Genomic DNA, 15,826 nt, shown 5'->3' on the forward strand with positions numbered 1-15,826 from the left:
TTGCCTACCCTCCGGGAGGGGGAGATATAATCAAACTACTTGGAAAAGTCTTTTCAGTTACCCTCTAACCAGTGACCAGTACGCACACCCCTCCGCGGACATTGAAAAACGCTTAAGGGTAAAGGTTCACACCGTCCAACTCTATCACCAACTGTTTACCTCTTCTCATTCACAACTTAAGAGTGACTGCTCTCTCTTTCTATTCCTCATTATCCTCATCCTCCACACTTCATACCATGTACGTCCAAACTATCACCCTCATGCTCCATCTCCAAACACAGATGCCTAACTCGAAGAAATTAGACTTGAAAAAACGATTAAGCCAAATGGACTCTACTCTCTCATCCTCTCACACTTACGGCTTCCTGTAGGGGGAGCTAATGGTTTGTCTAACCGCAAATGACCCCGAGCAGTCTCACGACGAGGGGAAGCTCCACTCACCCTTCCCTCCCTCCCCCCCCCTCCCTCCCCTACCCCTCCCCCACCCCAAACAACATAACAGACTATGTTGGGACTCCTCTCATCTACACTCAGCCTCTACTTACTTACGATCATCAAAACTATTATCCTCACACAGGATTAAGTCTACGCCAAACACACATACATATTCATTTACTCCTTCCTCATATTCCACTCTTATCCTCGCCCTTTAGGACTACGACGACGCGCTGCGACTAGAGCGACGCGCACCACCTGGCACCCAGCAACATGACATCCCCTCTTTCCTGACCACATACCATAACACGGACGCTCACACCCCTCCGACACGCGCCAAACTTCCGGGAATCCGGGAAAATCACCACAAAACCCCTTGCTACTAGAGCGACGCGCACCACCTGCACACCCCAACAACATGACCGCCCCTCTTTCCTGACTACATACCCAAACACCAGACGCTCACACGCCTCCGACACACGCCAAAACTTCCGGGAAAATTCCCTCAAAACCCCTTGCGACTAGAGCGATGCGCTGCGACTAGAGCGACGCGCAACACCTGCTCAGCTGGCACTCAAGAGTGCCACCTGGGCAGGTGACGCGCGTCGCTCTAGCCGCACTTTACACTACTACATTGTTAATACGTATAATTTAACCCCTAAATGACTAATGTTTGTTTAAATACCTTCACCATTTCCTTAGTTTTAGCAGTCTTACGTAGCCTCTATCATGGACAGTTCCTATGTTATAATCCGTGAGGAACATTTAGATATATTCCGAGAACCGTGTAGGGTTAATATATAGCTGGGTATTCAAACAGGAGAAAGTCATTTTTGTGCAGTAAACTTGTAAGGAAGTACCAACACAAGTTCTCCTCAATAATTGTATGCGGTGGGGGGTACTCTGAATTATGGTCAGACCCACAAATAAAAAGGAAGCTAATCGAGCATTCAACCATTATTGATCCTGTGGAAGAGCGTCTGGATAAGGTCTCACATATCTTAGTAATCTATGATGACCTTTTTCCAGAGTCTGCTAATTCAAAAATAGTATCTGATACCTTTACTAGAGGTCGGCATTTCATGATTTCCGTTATATTAATTACTCAAAATATATTTTTTCCAGGTAAATATTCGAGGAATATTAGTTAAATGCTTCTCATGTCATATTTGTTAAATCAAGACACCTCTTACAAATTGAAACACTCGGACGACAAATATTTGGGAAACAGGATTCAAAGAAATTTGTGGAGTTATATAAAAAAGTTATTAGCCAACCCAATGGGTATTTGCTAGTAGATCTGGGCTCAAACACACCCTCTACTATAACATTACGCGGTAATATTGTTCACGAACCGCCCTATGAGATAGTTTACCAACGGTGAACAAGAAAGATGTATTGGAATGAGTATATAACGACTCCTCATCTGTCGGCGGGCTTGAAGGAGTAAAGAGGTTTTATAATGCTGCTAAATTAATTAACTCTAGTATAACTATTCGATGTAAGGGATTATCTGGAAACCTCTGAGTCCTATACTCTGCATTATTTACAATCACGAAAATTCCCACTTACACGGGTATTAAGCCCTAAACCGCGACTATTTCAAGCTATAGACCTGGCTGAAATGAGTTTATTGGACAAACATAATGGCAGGGTGAAATACTTACTTGTATGTGTAGATATTTTCTCTAAGTACGCTCAAGTAGTACCCTTACGCAGCAAGGATGGAAAAAGTATGAGTAAAGCACTGACTTTAATTCTAGATTCAACTCATTCTCAGGGAGTGCACAAAATTAATTATGATCGAGGTGGGGAATTTTATAACGCTACTATGAGGAAAATGTTGCCATCAAAGAGAGTTAAGTTAAATAGTGTATTTTCTCCGGAGACCAAGGCATTCATTGCTGAGAGGTTCATACGTACTTTAAAAGGTAAACTTTACAAGTTTACGACGGTGCACAACACTTTAAAATACATGCAGACTCTACCAGATATTGTTAATACGTATAATTTAACCCCTCACAGAGGACTGAAGGGGAAGACACCCGAGGAGGTGCACGCTCTATCCTCACCTAGCGATCACGCCGAACAATTTTATTTATAAAATATAAAAGCCAGAGCAAATCAAAGAGATCCGTCATTCCTCGATTGACTGTCGGTGATACAGTACGTATCATACTATCTGATTGCGTTTCCAAGTTTATGAAAGGGTTTAAGCAGCAGAACACATGAGAGATATTTACGGTTACACGTATTGATCAGTGCCAACACATCCCTTTATACTTTCTGAAAGATCTTAATGGTGAGGAAATTGATGGTGGCTTCTATAAGCAAGAATTAATACCCGCACAATTACCTCAAACCTTTAATATTGTAAAGGTATTGGGGCAACGTAGAGTTTCTGGTGAACTTCAGCATAAAGTTAGGTACGCAGGATATGATCAGTCATTCGATCTATGGATCGATGCTGGTAACATATTACATTTATTATGAAGAAGACCTTAGTTTATAAATAAAAGGAATTGATTCAGCTATTATCAAAACTTCAGTATTCCTCAAGAAAACAGTTGATTGAAAAATTGAAGAAACCACATATAAATTGTTTATCAGAAATTTTTAATAACTTAAAAAAAATTACCTGTGCCCGACAAGGTAATTAAAATGTGGAAAAAATATAAATTGCTTATTTGCTCACTAGCCTGTAAGAAGCCGTCTGTAACAACTAAGGAACAGATATTAACCAGCAAACGAGAGGGTAGTATTTTATCCATTATCATCCGATAGCAGCTAGTCTATTTACACGGTTGTTCAGTAAGTGAAAAAAGAAAAAACAAATGAAAGAGTATTATATCATACCATGCAAAATAATGGACAGCTGGAAAGCTGCACTCAGTCCTGCTCAGCAAACTGTGAGACCTGCTCATCAAACTGTGAAACCCTCTCCTCAGTTGCATATAAACACTTCCATAAAACATTTAATAGATTTGAAATTAAAAGTAAAAGACAATGAATATGTGAGATCCTTGTTAAATCATTATGATGCTAGTGGAATCGTTCGATGGGAACTGAATGGAAATTTATTGGCTCCCGTATCTGGCATTCATATAATAAACGACATTATACATAAAACGACTGTACTTAAATAAGTTTTTTTACCTGATAAATTACCCGTTGATCAATTATTTTTACACTAAATTCTACACTACGTGATTTATTCCGCAAAACTACGGCAAGCAGTCAAGTGTATGAGTTAAGTTAAGAGAAAGTCAACTGCGAAGATGATCCTGAGAGTATAAGGAATGCTTCGAAGAGGTGACCTCTTGTGACAGATAAGGTGGACTGACAGGCAACATCAACTATAAAAGCTGAGGTGGAGAGAGGAACAGATACACTCACCTCCTTCTTTACTGCAAAAACAAACTAACAACATAAATGTGGAACTGCCTACCTGCCACCCCTATTTTTTTTAAACTAACGCAAATAAACAGAATGTGTGTGTGTGTATGTGTGCTCACCTAACTGTACTTACTAATTGTTCTTGCGGGGGTTGAGCTCTGGCTCTTTGGTCCCGCCTCTCAACTCTCAGTCAACTAATTTACAGGTTCCTGAGCCTACTGGGCTCTATCATATCTACACCTTGAGCTGTGTATGGAGTCAGCCTCCACCACATCAATTCTTAATGCATTCCATTTGTCTACTACTTTCACACTGAAAAAATTCTTTCTAACATCTCTATGGCTCATTTGGGTACTCAATTTCCACCTGTGTCCCTAATGAATGTGCCCCTTGTGGTAAATAGTCTGTCTTTATCTACCCTATCAATTCCTCCGAGAATCTTGTATGTGGTGATCATGTCCCCTCTAACTCTTCTGTCTCCCAGTGACGTGAGCTTTAATTCCCGTAGTCTCTCCTCGTAGCTCATTCCCCTCAGTTCGGGTACTAGTCTCGTAGCAACCTTTTCCTTTTTGAACCTTTTCCAGTTTAGTCTTATGCTTGACTAGATATGGACTCCATGCTGGAGCCACATACTCCAGGATTGGTCTGACATATGTGGTATACAAAGTTCTGAGTGATTCCTTACACAAGTTTCTAAAGGCCGTTTTAATGTTAGCCAACCTGGCATATGCTGCTGATGTTATCCTCTTGATATGAACTACAGGGGGGCAGTTTTGGCGTGATATCAACCCCCAGGTCTTTCTCTCTCTCTGATTCTTGAAGTATTTCATCTCCCAAATGATACCTTGTATCTAGTCTCCTGCTCCGTACACCTATCTTCATTACATTGCATTTGCTTGGGTTAAACTCTAACAACCATTTGTTCGACCATTCCTGCAGCTTGTCCAGGTCTTCTTGAAACCTCAAGCTATCCTCCTCTGTCTTAACCCTTCTCATAATTTTGACTTCGTCAGCAAACATTGAGAGGAGTGTATAATGAGAGAATGATCTCTCTGGGAGATCATTTACATATATCAGAACCAGGATAGGTCCGAGTACAGAGCCCTGTGGGACTCCACTGGTGACTTCACGCCACTCTGAGGTCTCAAACAGCAAACTCAAAAAAACAGCAGTCAAACTCAACCTCATGTTGAGTTCTTCACACACTTCTTTTTCATTCTCTGTGTACCTGTCCTCACCCGTTCTAAGTTTCATAACCTGTTCCTTCACTGTTGTTTTCCCCCTAATGTGACTGTGTAGTAGCTTTGGTTCGGTCTTGGCTTTATTAGCTATATCATTTTCATACCTTTTCTCAGTTTCTCTTCCCACAGTAACATACTCGTTCCTGGTTCTCTGGTATCTCTCTCTACTTTCTGGTGTTCTGTTATTTTGGAAGTACCTCCACGCCCTTTTGTTCAGTTCCTTTGCTTTCATACATGCCCTATTAAACCACGGGGTCTTCTTTTGCTTCTAGTTTGTGTGAGTGTGTGTGTATTCACCTAGTTGTGCTTGCGGGGATCGATCTCTGCTCTTTCGGCCCGCCTCTCAACTGTCAATCAACTTTTTCTACTACTCCTTTTTTTTCAACACCACACAAAAATTCACCCCAGGAAGCAGCCCGTGACAGCTGACTAACTCCCAGGTACCTATTTACTGCAAGGTAACAGGGGCATAGGGTGAAAGAAACTCTGCCATCGTTTCTCGCCAGCGCCCGGGATCGAACTCGGGACCACTGGATCACGGGTCCAGTATATTGTCCGCCGGCTCCGAGCTGTGTGTGTGTGTGTGTGTGTGTACTCACCTAATTGTACTCACCTAATTGTGCTTGCAGGGGTTGAGCTCTAGCTCTTTGGTCCCGCCTCATAATCGTCAATCAACAGGTGTACAGGTTCCTGAGCCTATTGGGCTCTATCATATCTACACTTGAAACTGAGTATGGAGTCAGCCTCCACCACATCACTTCCTAATGCATTCCATTTGTCAACCACTCTGACACTAAAAAAGTTCTTTCTAATATCTCTGTGGCTCATTTGGGCACTCAGTTTCCACCTGTGTCCCCTAGTGCATGTGCCCCTTGTGTTAAATAGCCTATCTGTATCTACCCTATCAATTCCCTTGAGAATCTTGAATGTGGTGATCATGTCCCCAATAACTCTTCTCTCTTCCAGCAAAATGAGGTCTAATTCCCGTAGTCTCTCCTCGTAGCTTATACCTCTCAGCTCGGGTACTAGTCTGGTGGCAAACCTTTGAACCTTTTCCAGTTTGGTCTTATCCTTGACTAGATATGGACTCCATGCTGGGGCTGCATACTCCAGGATTGGCCTGACATATGTGGTATACAAAGTTCTGAATGATTCTTTACACAAGTTTCTGAATACCGTTCGTATGTTGGCCAGCTTGGCAAATGCCGCTGATGTTATCCTCTTGATATGGGCTGCAGGAGACAGGTCTGGTGTGATATCAACCCCCCAAGTCTTTATCTTTCTCTGACTCCTGAAGAATTTCTTCTCCCAGATGATACCTTGTATCTGGCCTTCTGCTCCCTACACCTATCTTCATTACATTACATTTGGTTGGGTTAAACTCTAACAACCATTTGTTCGACCATTCCTTCAGCTTGTCTAGGTCTTCTTGAAGCCTCAAACAGTCCTCTTCTGTTTTAATCCTTCCCATAATTTTGGCATCGTCTGCAAACATTGAGAGAAATTAATCTATACCCTCTGGGAGATCATTTACATATATCAGAAACAAGATAGAACCGAGTATAGAGTCCTGTGGGATTCCACTGGTGACTTCACGCCAATCCGAGGTCTCACCCCTCACCGTAACTCTCTGCTACCTAATGCTAAGGTACTCCCTTATCCACTGGAGCACCTTACCAGTTACACCTGCCTGTCTCTCCAGCTTATGTACCAGCCTCTTATGCGGTACTGTGTCAAATTCTTTCCGACAATCCAAGAAAATGCAGTCCACCCAGCCCTCTCTTTCTTGCTTAATTTTTGTCACCTGGTCGTAGAATTCTATTAAGCCAGTCAGGCATGATTTACCCTCCCTGAACCCATGTTGGCGATTTGTCACAAAGTCCGTTTTCTCCAGATGTGATACCAGTTTTTTCTCACGATCTTCTCCATCACCTTGCATGGTATACAAGTCAAGGACACTGGCCTGTAGTTCAGTGCCTCTTGCCTGTTGCCCTTTTTGTATATTGGGATCACATTCGCCGTCTTCCATATTTCTGGTAGGTCTCCCGTTTCCAGTGACCTAATATACACTATGGAGAGTGGCAAGCAAAGTGCCTCTGCACACTCTTTCAGTACCCATGGCGAGTTCCTGTCTGGACTACCAGCCTTTCTAACATCCAGATCCAGCAGGTGTCTCTTGACCTCCTCTCTCGTAATTTCGAACCCTTCCAAAGCCGCCTGGTTTACTTTCCTTTCTCCTAGCACAGTAACCTCACCTTGTTCTGTTGTGAAGACCTCCTGGAACCTCTTGTTGAGTTCTTCACACACCTCTTTGTCATTCTCTGTATACCTGCCCTTGCCTGTTCTAAGTTTCATGACCTGTTCTTTCACTGTTGTTTTCCTTCTTATGTGACTGTGGAGCAGCTTTGTTTCGGTCTTTGCTTTGTTTGCTACATCATTCTCAGAACTTTTCTCTGCTTCTCTTCTCACCCTGACATACTCATTCCTAGTTCTCTGGTATCTCTCTCTGCTTTCTGGTGTTCTGTTATTCCGGAAGTTTATCCACGCCCTTTTGTTCAGTTTCTTTGCTTCCATACATGCCCTATTATACCATGGATTCTTCTTTTGCTTCTCGGATTTTTCCTTTTGGGCCGGGATGTATCTGCTTACTGCCTTAGGAAGCTTCTCATCTCCTCATAATTTCCCTTTCGGTATGCCAGCCTTTTGTTTCCTAGTTCTTTTTTTGGGGGAGATAATTCCTAGCTCTACCAGGTACTCAAAGTTCAATACACTGTGATCACTCATTCCCAAGGGTGCTTCCATCTTGACTTCCCTTATATCCCACTCATTTAGGGTAAATATCAAATCAAGCATTGCTGGCTCATCTTTTCCTCTCATTCTTGTTGGTTCCTTGATGTGCTGGCCTTGAAAGTGTCTTGTTGCCACGTCCAGTATCTTAGCTCTCCATGTTTCTGGTCCTCCACACGGGTCTCTGTTCTCCCAATCTATTTTCCCATGGTTGAAGTTTCTCATGATTAGTAATCCAGATCCATTCCTGCTAGCAACAGAAGCTGCTCTCTCTATTACGTTACTGGTGGCCATGTTGTTTCTATCATATTCCTGTCTGGGTCTTCTGTCATTTGGTGGTGGATTATATATGACTACCACTATAATTTTTTGCCTTCTAGTCGTTAATCTACCTGTTATGTAGTCACTGAAACCTTCACATCCCTGAACAACCATCTCCTCAAAATCCCAGCTTTTTCTTACCAGCAGGGCTACACCACCACCACCTCTTCCTTCTCTCTCTTTCCTCATAACATAATAGTCCTGTGGGAACACTGCACTTGTTATGGTTTTCATTAGGTTTGTTTCTGTGAGAGCTATTATGTCTGGGTTTTCCTCTAGTACCGATTCTCCAAGTTCATTTGCTTTATTTGTAATTCCATCTATGTTAGTGTACATTGCCATGAGGCTCACTTTCTTCTGTCCCTTCTTAAATCTCTTCCTTGGTGAGTGTTCAGCTGGTGGGGGAAGTTGTTCCATGGGTGTGAGGATGTGTGAGGTGGATAACAGGGTTGCAGAGGATACTGGGATGAGGGGTGGGGGGTCAAGTGAAGGGGGAGGGAATGGGGTGAAAGGGGAGGGAGGACAGGAAGGAAATGGGGGGAGGGGTGAATCGGCGGGTGGAGGGGACGGGTAGAAGGGTGGGGATTGGGTGTGGGGGGGAGGGAGATTTGGCTGGGTATTTGAGTGGGGGCAGGGAGGGTTTGGGGTAAAGGGGTTTTCTATGCAGAGGAGGGTGGTGGGGTTGCCCTCCCCGCTAGTGTTACTGGGTAGCTGGTTGTGGGTTCCCCAACTCGCTTCTGGGGGTGATGTGTTGGGAGCTGTGATTTCCTGGTTTTCCCCTCTCGCCCTGCGCTTCTTCCTTGCTTCTGCCGCCATGGCCCTCTCCTCCCTCATCATGTCCCTCTGGAGGAATACTTTTTGAATTCTCTCACATGTTGCAGGTGGCTTTTCTTTGTTAGAATCATCTCCTTTGTGTTCTCGTTTGCAAACACTATCTTTAACACACGGTCTCGGTCTTTTTTGTACTAGCTTAGCCTGAAACCCTTCTCAATGCTTTGCTCAGCCCCTTCCATGTCTAGTGTTTTCAGTATTTCATTCACTACCGCTTTGTCCTTATCATTCCACTCTGTCCTATTAGAGCCTTTCTGCTCTTTAATACCCACAGCAACCACTGATCTTTTCCTTTCCAGCAGCTGGCTAGTGGAGTGTGCTGCTTCCTATGAGGTGGCTGCTTTCATGGCTACCTCCATCACTGCAGACATTACTTCAGAGTTGTTGTTTTTAGCATTTCTGCAAATGTTGCTTTTATTGTGGCATTCTCTTCCAAAATACTATTACCACCTTCTCCCTGGGTGGTTATCTGAGTCTCAGAATCGATGCTGTTCTCTTTGAGGGTTCTAATCTCCTCCTTTCCTGCTGTCAGCTCTCTTTTTAGGTTGCTCAATTCATTCTTCATTTCCTGCATCACACTCTTGATATCCTCCAGAAACTGGGCGAACTTTTCCCTGTTCCCCTGTTACCTCTGGCTGTCATGGTTGACCCTGTTCCTAGTTGTGCTGTGATAGGATTTGTCAGAAGGGCAGAGTGGGGTGGGGGGGAGGGAGAGGGAGAGAGAGAGAGAGGGAGAGAGACAGAGAGAGAGAGATAAAGAGAGATTGAGAGACAGAGAGAGATAAAGAGTGAGAGAGAGAGAGAGAGAGAGAGAGAGAGAGAGAGAGAGAGAGAGAGAGAGAGAGAGAGAGAGAGAGAAAGAGAGTGGGAGAGAGAGTGGGAGAGAGAGAGTGGGAGAAGGAGAGGGAGAGTGGGGAGGGGTGAGAGAGAGATAGAGGAGAGTGTGTGTAAGGAGGATGCGAGGGACTGGGGGTGGGGGGGAAGCGGAGATGGCGACCAGGTCAGATCAGGTCAGATGGGGAAGGGGGGGAAGAGGGGGGGTGGAGTATAGTGAGGTCTTCCCTCCTTTCCACAAAAGGTGTTAATCCTTTCTTCCCTGACTGAACGTTTGTGTGTGTGTGTGTTTTTGCGTGTGCGTGCATACGAACATGGGCATGCGTGCGTGTGTGTGCGTGTGTCACGAGTTACCGTAAGTGTTAACCTCTACCTAAAATGAGCCACTTTGAGATTTTAAATATGATATCCTGAACAAGAATTTGATAATATTTTACCTCACTCTGTACACCTGATTAATTGACCAGAGAGGGGTATATACCAGTCTGCCTCCCGCTCACACAACCAGAATAGTAATGACGATGTATGGATGACGATGGTGATCCGTCGTCGCCTCCCACGTGGTGATTCACTAAGTTATTATAGATTGATGATGGGGGTTCATCTCTAACTACACAAAGCTCTGGAGTCCGTCACTGTATCGTTGCGTTACACTTCACTAATTTATTGTACCACTGATCACCGGAGACCAGATGTAAACCCAAATGTAAACAAAGCCTCGTGGGCCCTCCAACGTGGCCTGTCTGGTGAATTCACTGTTTAATTCACATTCACAAAGCTCTAGTGATAGCACTGTATTTGTCTTTCCTATTCGCGGCGGTTATTCACTTTTGAGTGTACCCTAAGATCTGTGATCCGTCACTGTATCCTTAATTAACCCAAAATATTGGCGTTTATCGTAGAGCGCGACCCATCGACACACACAGAGATCACACTAACGTGATGCAAATGAACAAATCGACCCTCCCACTATGCAGACGGAGCACGTGTCGTGTGTGTGTGTGTGTGTGTGTGTGTGTGTGTGTGTGTGTGTGTGTGTGTGTGTGTGTGTGTGTGTGTACTCACCTAGTTGTGTTTGCGGGGGTTAAGCTCTGGCTCTTTGGTCGCGCCTCTTAACCGTCAATCAACAGGTGTACAGGTTACTGAGCCTATTAGGCTCTATCACATCTACACTTGAAACTGTGTATGGAGTCAGCCTCCACCACATCACTTCCTAATGCATTCCATTTGTCAACCACTCTGACACTAAAAAAGTTCTTTCTAATATCTCTGTGGCTCATTTGGGCACTCAGTTTCCACCTGTGTGGAAACTGAGTGCTAACTAACTAACCAAGAGTCCCCGCTAACTCTTCTGTCTTTCAATGAAGTGAGGTATACTTCACATAGTCTCTCCTCGTAGCTCATACCTCTCAGCTCGGGTACTAGTCTGGTGGCAAACCTTTGAACCTTTTCCAGTTTAGTCTTATGCTTGACTAGATTTGGACTCAATGCTAGAGCCACATACACCAGGATTGGTCTGACATATGTGGTATATAATGTTCTGAAAGATTTACACAAGTTTCTAAAGGTCGTTCTTATGTTAGCCAACCTGGCATATGCTGCTGATGTTATCCTCTTGATGTGAGCTTCAGGGGACAGGTCCGGCGTGATATCAACCCCCAGGTCTTTATCTCTCTCTCTGACTCTTGAAGTATTTCATCTAACATTTCATCTAGATACCTTATATCTGGTCTCCTCTCTACCCCTATCTTCATTACATTACATTTGCTTGGGTTAAACTCAAACAACCATTTGTTCGACCATTCCTGCAGCTCGTCCAGGTCTTCTTGAAGCCTCAAGCTGTCCTCTTCTGTCTTAATCCTACTCATAATTTTGGCGTCGTCAGCAAACATTGAGAGGAATGAGTCTATACCCTCTGGGAGATCATTTACGTATATCAGAAACAGGATAGGTCCCTGTGGGACTCCACTGGTGACTTCACGCCAATCCGAGATCTCACCCCTCACCGTAACTCTCTGCTTCCTATTGCTTAGATACTCCCTTATCCACTGGAGCACCTTACCAGCTACACCTGCCTGTCTCTCCAGCTTATGTACCAGCCTCTTATGCGGTACTGTGTCAAAGGCTTTCCGACAATCCAAGAAAATGCAGTCCGCCCAGCCCTCTCTTTGTGTGTGTGTGTGTGTGTGTGTGTGTGTGTGTGTGTGTGTGTGTGTGTGTGTGTGTGTGTGTGTGTGTGTGTGTACTCACCTAGTCACCTAGTTGTGTTTGCGGGGGTTGAGCTCTGGCTCTTTGGTCCCGCCTCTCAACCGTCAATCAACAGGTGTACAGATTCCTGAGCCTATCGGGCTCTGTCATATCTACACTTGAAACTGTGTATGGAGTCAGCCTCCACCACATCACCCCCTAATGCATTCCATTTGTCAACCACTCTGACACTAAAAAAGTTCTTTCTAATATGTGTGTGTGTGTGTGTGTGTGTGTGTGTAATTACCTAAGTGTAATTACCTAAGTGTAGTTACAGGATGAGAGCTACGCTCGTGGTGTCCCGTCTTCCCAGCACTCTTTGTCATATAACGCGTTGAAACTACTGACGGTCTTGGCATCCACCACCTTCTCACTTAACTTGTTCCAACCGTCTACCACTCTATTTGCGAAGGTGAATTTTCTAATATTTCTTCGGCATCTGATTTTAGCTAGTTTAAATCTATGACCTCTTGTTCTTGAAGTGCCAGGTCTCAGGAAATCTTCCCTGTCGATTTTATCAATTCCTGTTACTATTTTGTATGTAGTGATCATATCACCTCTTTTTCTTCTGTCTTCTAGTTTTGGCATGTTTAATGCTTCCAACCTCTCCTCGTAGCTCTTGCCCTTCAGTTCTGGGAGCCACTTCGTAGCATGTCTTTGCACCTTTTCCAGTTTGTTGATGTGCTTCTTAAGATATGGGCACCACACAACAACTGCATATTCTAGCTTTGGCCTAACAAAAGTCATGAACAATTTCTTTAGTATATCGCCATCCATGTATTTAAATGCAATTCTGAAGTTAGAAAGCATCGCATAGGCTCCTTGCACAATATTCTTTATGTGGTCCTCAGGTGATAGTTTTCTATCTAGAACCACCCCTAGATCTCTTTCTTTATCAGAATTCTTTAAAGATTTCTCACATAATATATAGGTTGTATGGGGTCTATGTTCTCCTATTCCACATTCCATAACATGACATTTATTAACATTAAATTCCATTTGCCAGGTGGAGCTCCATATACTTATTTTGTCCAAGTCTTCTTGAAGGGCATGACAATCATCTAAATTTCTTATCCTTCCTATTATCTTAGCATCATCAGCAAACATGTTCATATAAGTGTGTGTGTGTGTGTGTGTGTGTGTGTGTGTGTGTGTGTGTGTGTGTGTGTGTGTGTGTGTGTGTGTGTGCGTTTTCCTTATTATTCCTTCCTTCACAGCCCAACAATCAAAGAGGGTAGGCAGCTCCAACACAACCTACTTGCTCTCCCACCATGTGGTATGTGGTATGGCTCATGTGCTATGTGGCATGTGGCATGTACCATGTGGTAGGTAAGAAGGTCTTCAGAGTGTGTCTAGGCTGAAGAGGAGCGGAGGGGAGGGGAGGAGGGCTTTGTTTATAAATATTATGGGGTACCTCTCTCTCTACCCGCTCAGTAGCCGCCGAGACATCCCGCTGTGAACTTTCGTGTATGACACGAAACTACTGACTCCTCTTACATCCTTTGTTGAAGGCTTAGGAAGCAGAGGTGGAGGCGATAGCGGCGGCGGACGGGGATGGTGAGAAAGTTACGTTTTGGTAATATTCACGCACTTTACTCTGTCAACTGTCCTTTCTGTCAAAATCTTAACTTTTGCTACATACCACAGACATATTATTAAAACACGCCACTGACGGTGCCAGCCAAAGCAGTCCATGGCTGGCCCTCTTCACAGACCCTTTCCCAACCATACACCTAAAAATACTCGGTCTCCTGGGCATGTCTTCCCATGGTGTGGCCCCCCCCCCCCCACTCCTTTCTCAACATACCCTTCTCGATCCTACATACTATATATATATCCACATATCATGCTTAACTCTACATTACATACTCATAAACATTCATCTTACAATTACTACTCCTGCTCACCTCTTCCTAGCCACACACTGCGACCCACAACACCCCGCAGGACACAGCATGCGCGTCCCCGGGTTCCCCCCCCCCCCACCTCCCCAATCCTCCCGAGACTTCGGACGTGTGTATCACCTGGGCAAGCGCCTAATTGGCTCACCTGCCCAGGTGTTCCCCATGGTTGTATTCTCTATTTACCCAACTTGCATGATGTTATGGGTCCTAGACAACGTGTATGATGTTATGGGTCCTAGACAACGTGTATGATGTTATGGGTCCTAGACAACGTGCATGATGTTATGGGTCCTAGACAACGTGTATGATGTTATGGGTCCTAGACAACGTGTATGATGTTATGGGTCCTAGACAACGTGTATGATGTTATGGGTCCTAGACAACGTGTATGATGTTATGGGTCCTAGACAACGTGTATGATGTTATGGGTCCTAGACAACGTGTATGATGTTATGGGTCCTAGACAACGTGTATGATGTTATGGGTCCTAGACAACGTGTATGATGTTATGGGTCCTAGACAACGTGCATGATGTTATGGGTCCTAGACAACGTGTATGATGTTATGGGTCCTAGACAACGTGCATGATGTTATGGGTCCTAGACAACGTGTATGATGTTATGGGTCCCAGACAACGTGTATGATGTTATGGGTCCTAGACAACGTGTATGATGTTATGGGTCCTAGACAACGAGTATGATGTTGGTCCCAGACAACGTGTATGATGTTTTGGGTCCTAGACAACGAGTATGATGTTATGGGTCCTAGACAACGTGTATGATGTTATGGGTCCTAGACAACGTGTATGATGTTATGGGTCCTAGACAACGAGTATGATGTTATGGGTCCTAGACAACGAGTATGATGTATTGGTCCTAGCCAACGTGTATGATGTTTTGGGTCCTAGACAACGTGTATAATGTTATGGGTCCTAGACAACGAGTATGATGTATTGGGTCCTAGCCAACGTGTATGATGTTATGGGTCCCAGACAACGTGCAAGTTACTAACAATAATAGTCTAATGAACAAAAATGTAAACTACAATTACCTGGTCGTACATATTACCCCACTCATCGTATTTAGCGATGAGTTGATGGGGATCCTGGCCGGGTTGACGGAACTCTGCCAGAACCTTACTAGTAATCTCCTCCATCTCGCTCGTGCTGCTCATCTGATGAATCACACAAACCCAACGTCATCATTTGACAAATAAGACATCACATCAGATAAAAAAAAACATCAAAAAGTTAAATTGCACAAAATATCTCTTACAGGATGGCTATATACATCTCCAGGATGGTTATACACATCTCCTCCAGGATGGTTATATACATCTCCTCCAGGATAGTTATATACATCTCCTCCAGGATGGTTATATACATCTCCTCCAGGATAGTTATATACATCTCCTCCAGGATAGTTATATACATCTCCTCCAGGATAGTTATATACATCTCCTCCAGGATAGTTATATACATCTCCTCCAGGATGGTTATATACATCTCCTCCAGGATAGTTATATACATCTCCTCCAGGATAGTTATATACATCTCTCCAGGATAGTTATATACATCTCCTCCAGGATAGTTATATACATCTCCTCCAGGATGGTTATATACATCTCCAGGATGGTTATATACATCTCCTCCAGGATAGTTATATACATCTCCTCCAGGATAGTTATATACATCTCCTCCAGGATAGTTATATACATCTCCTCCAGGATGGTTATATACATCTCCAGGATAGTTATATACATCTCCTCCAGGATAGTTATATACATCTCCAGGATAGTTATATACATCACCTCCAGGATAGTTATATACAT

General features: G+C 43.9%; 1 protein-coding gene across 2 annotated transcripts in view; it reads right to left on the bottom strand.

Annotated features, from left to right (window-relative positions):
• Nucleotides 1-15,191, bottom strand: part of LOC138372410 (methyltransferase-like protein 27) — a 222,129-nt gene extending 206,938 nt beyond the window's left edge. For both annotated transcript variants that reach the window (XM_069337889.1, XM_069337887.1), the window contains exon 1: nt 15,047-15,191. The gene's annotated coding sequence lies outside the window, so the exon portion shown is untranslated. The remainder of the gene's footprint in view (nt 1-15,046) is intronic.
• Nucleotides 15,192-15,826: the final 635 nt, after the last annotated feature.

This window comes from Procambarus clarkii, chromosome 38 (genome assembly GCF_040958095.1).
Source record: "Procambarus clarkii isolate CNS0578487 chromosome 38, FALCON_Pclarkii_2.0, whole genome shotgun sequence".
Taxonomy (NCBI): domain Eukaryota; kingdom Metazoa; phylum Arthropoda; class Malacostraca; order Decapoda; family Cambaridae; genus Procambarus; species Procambarus clarkii.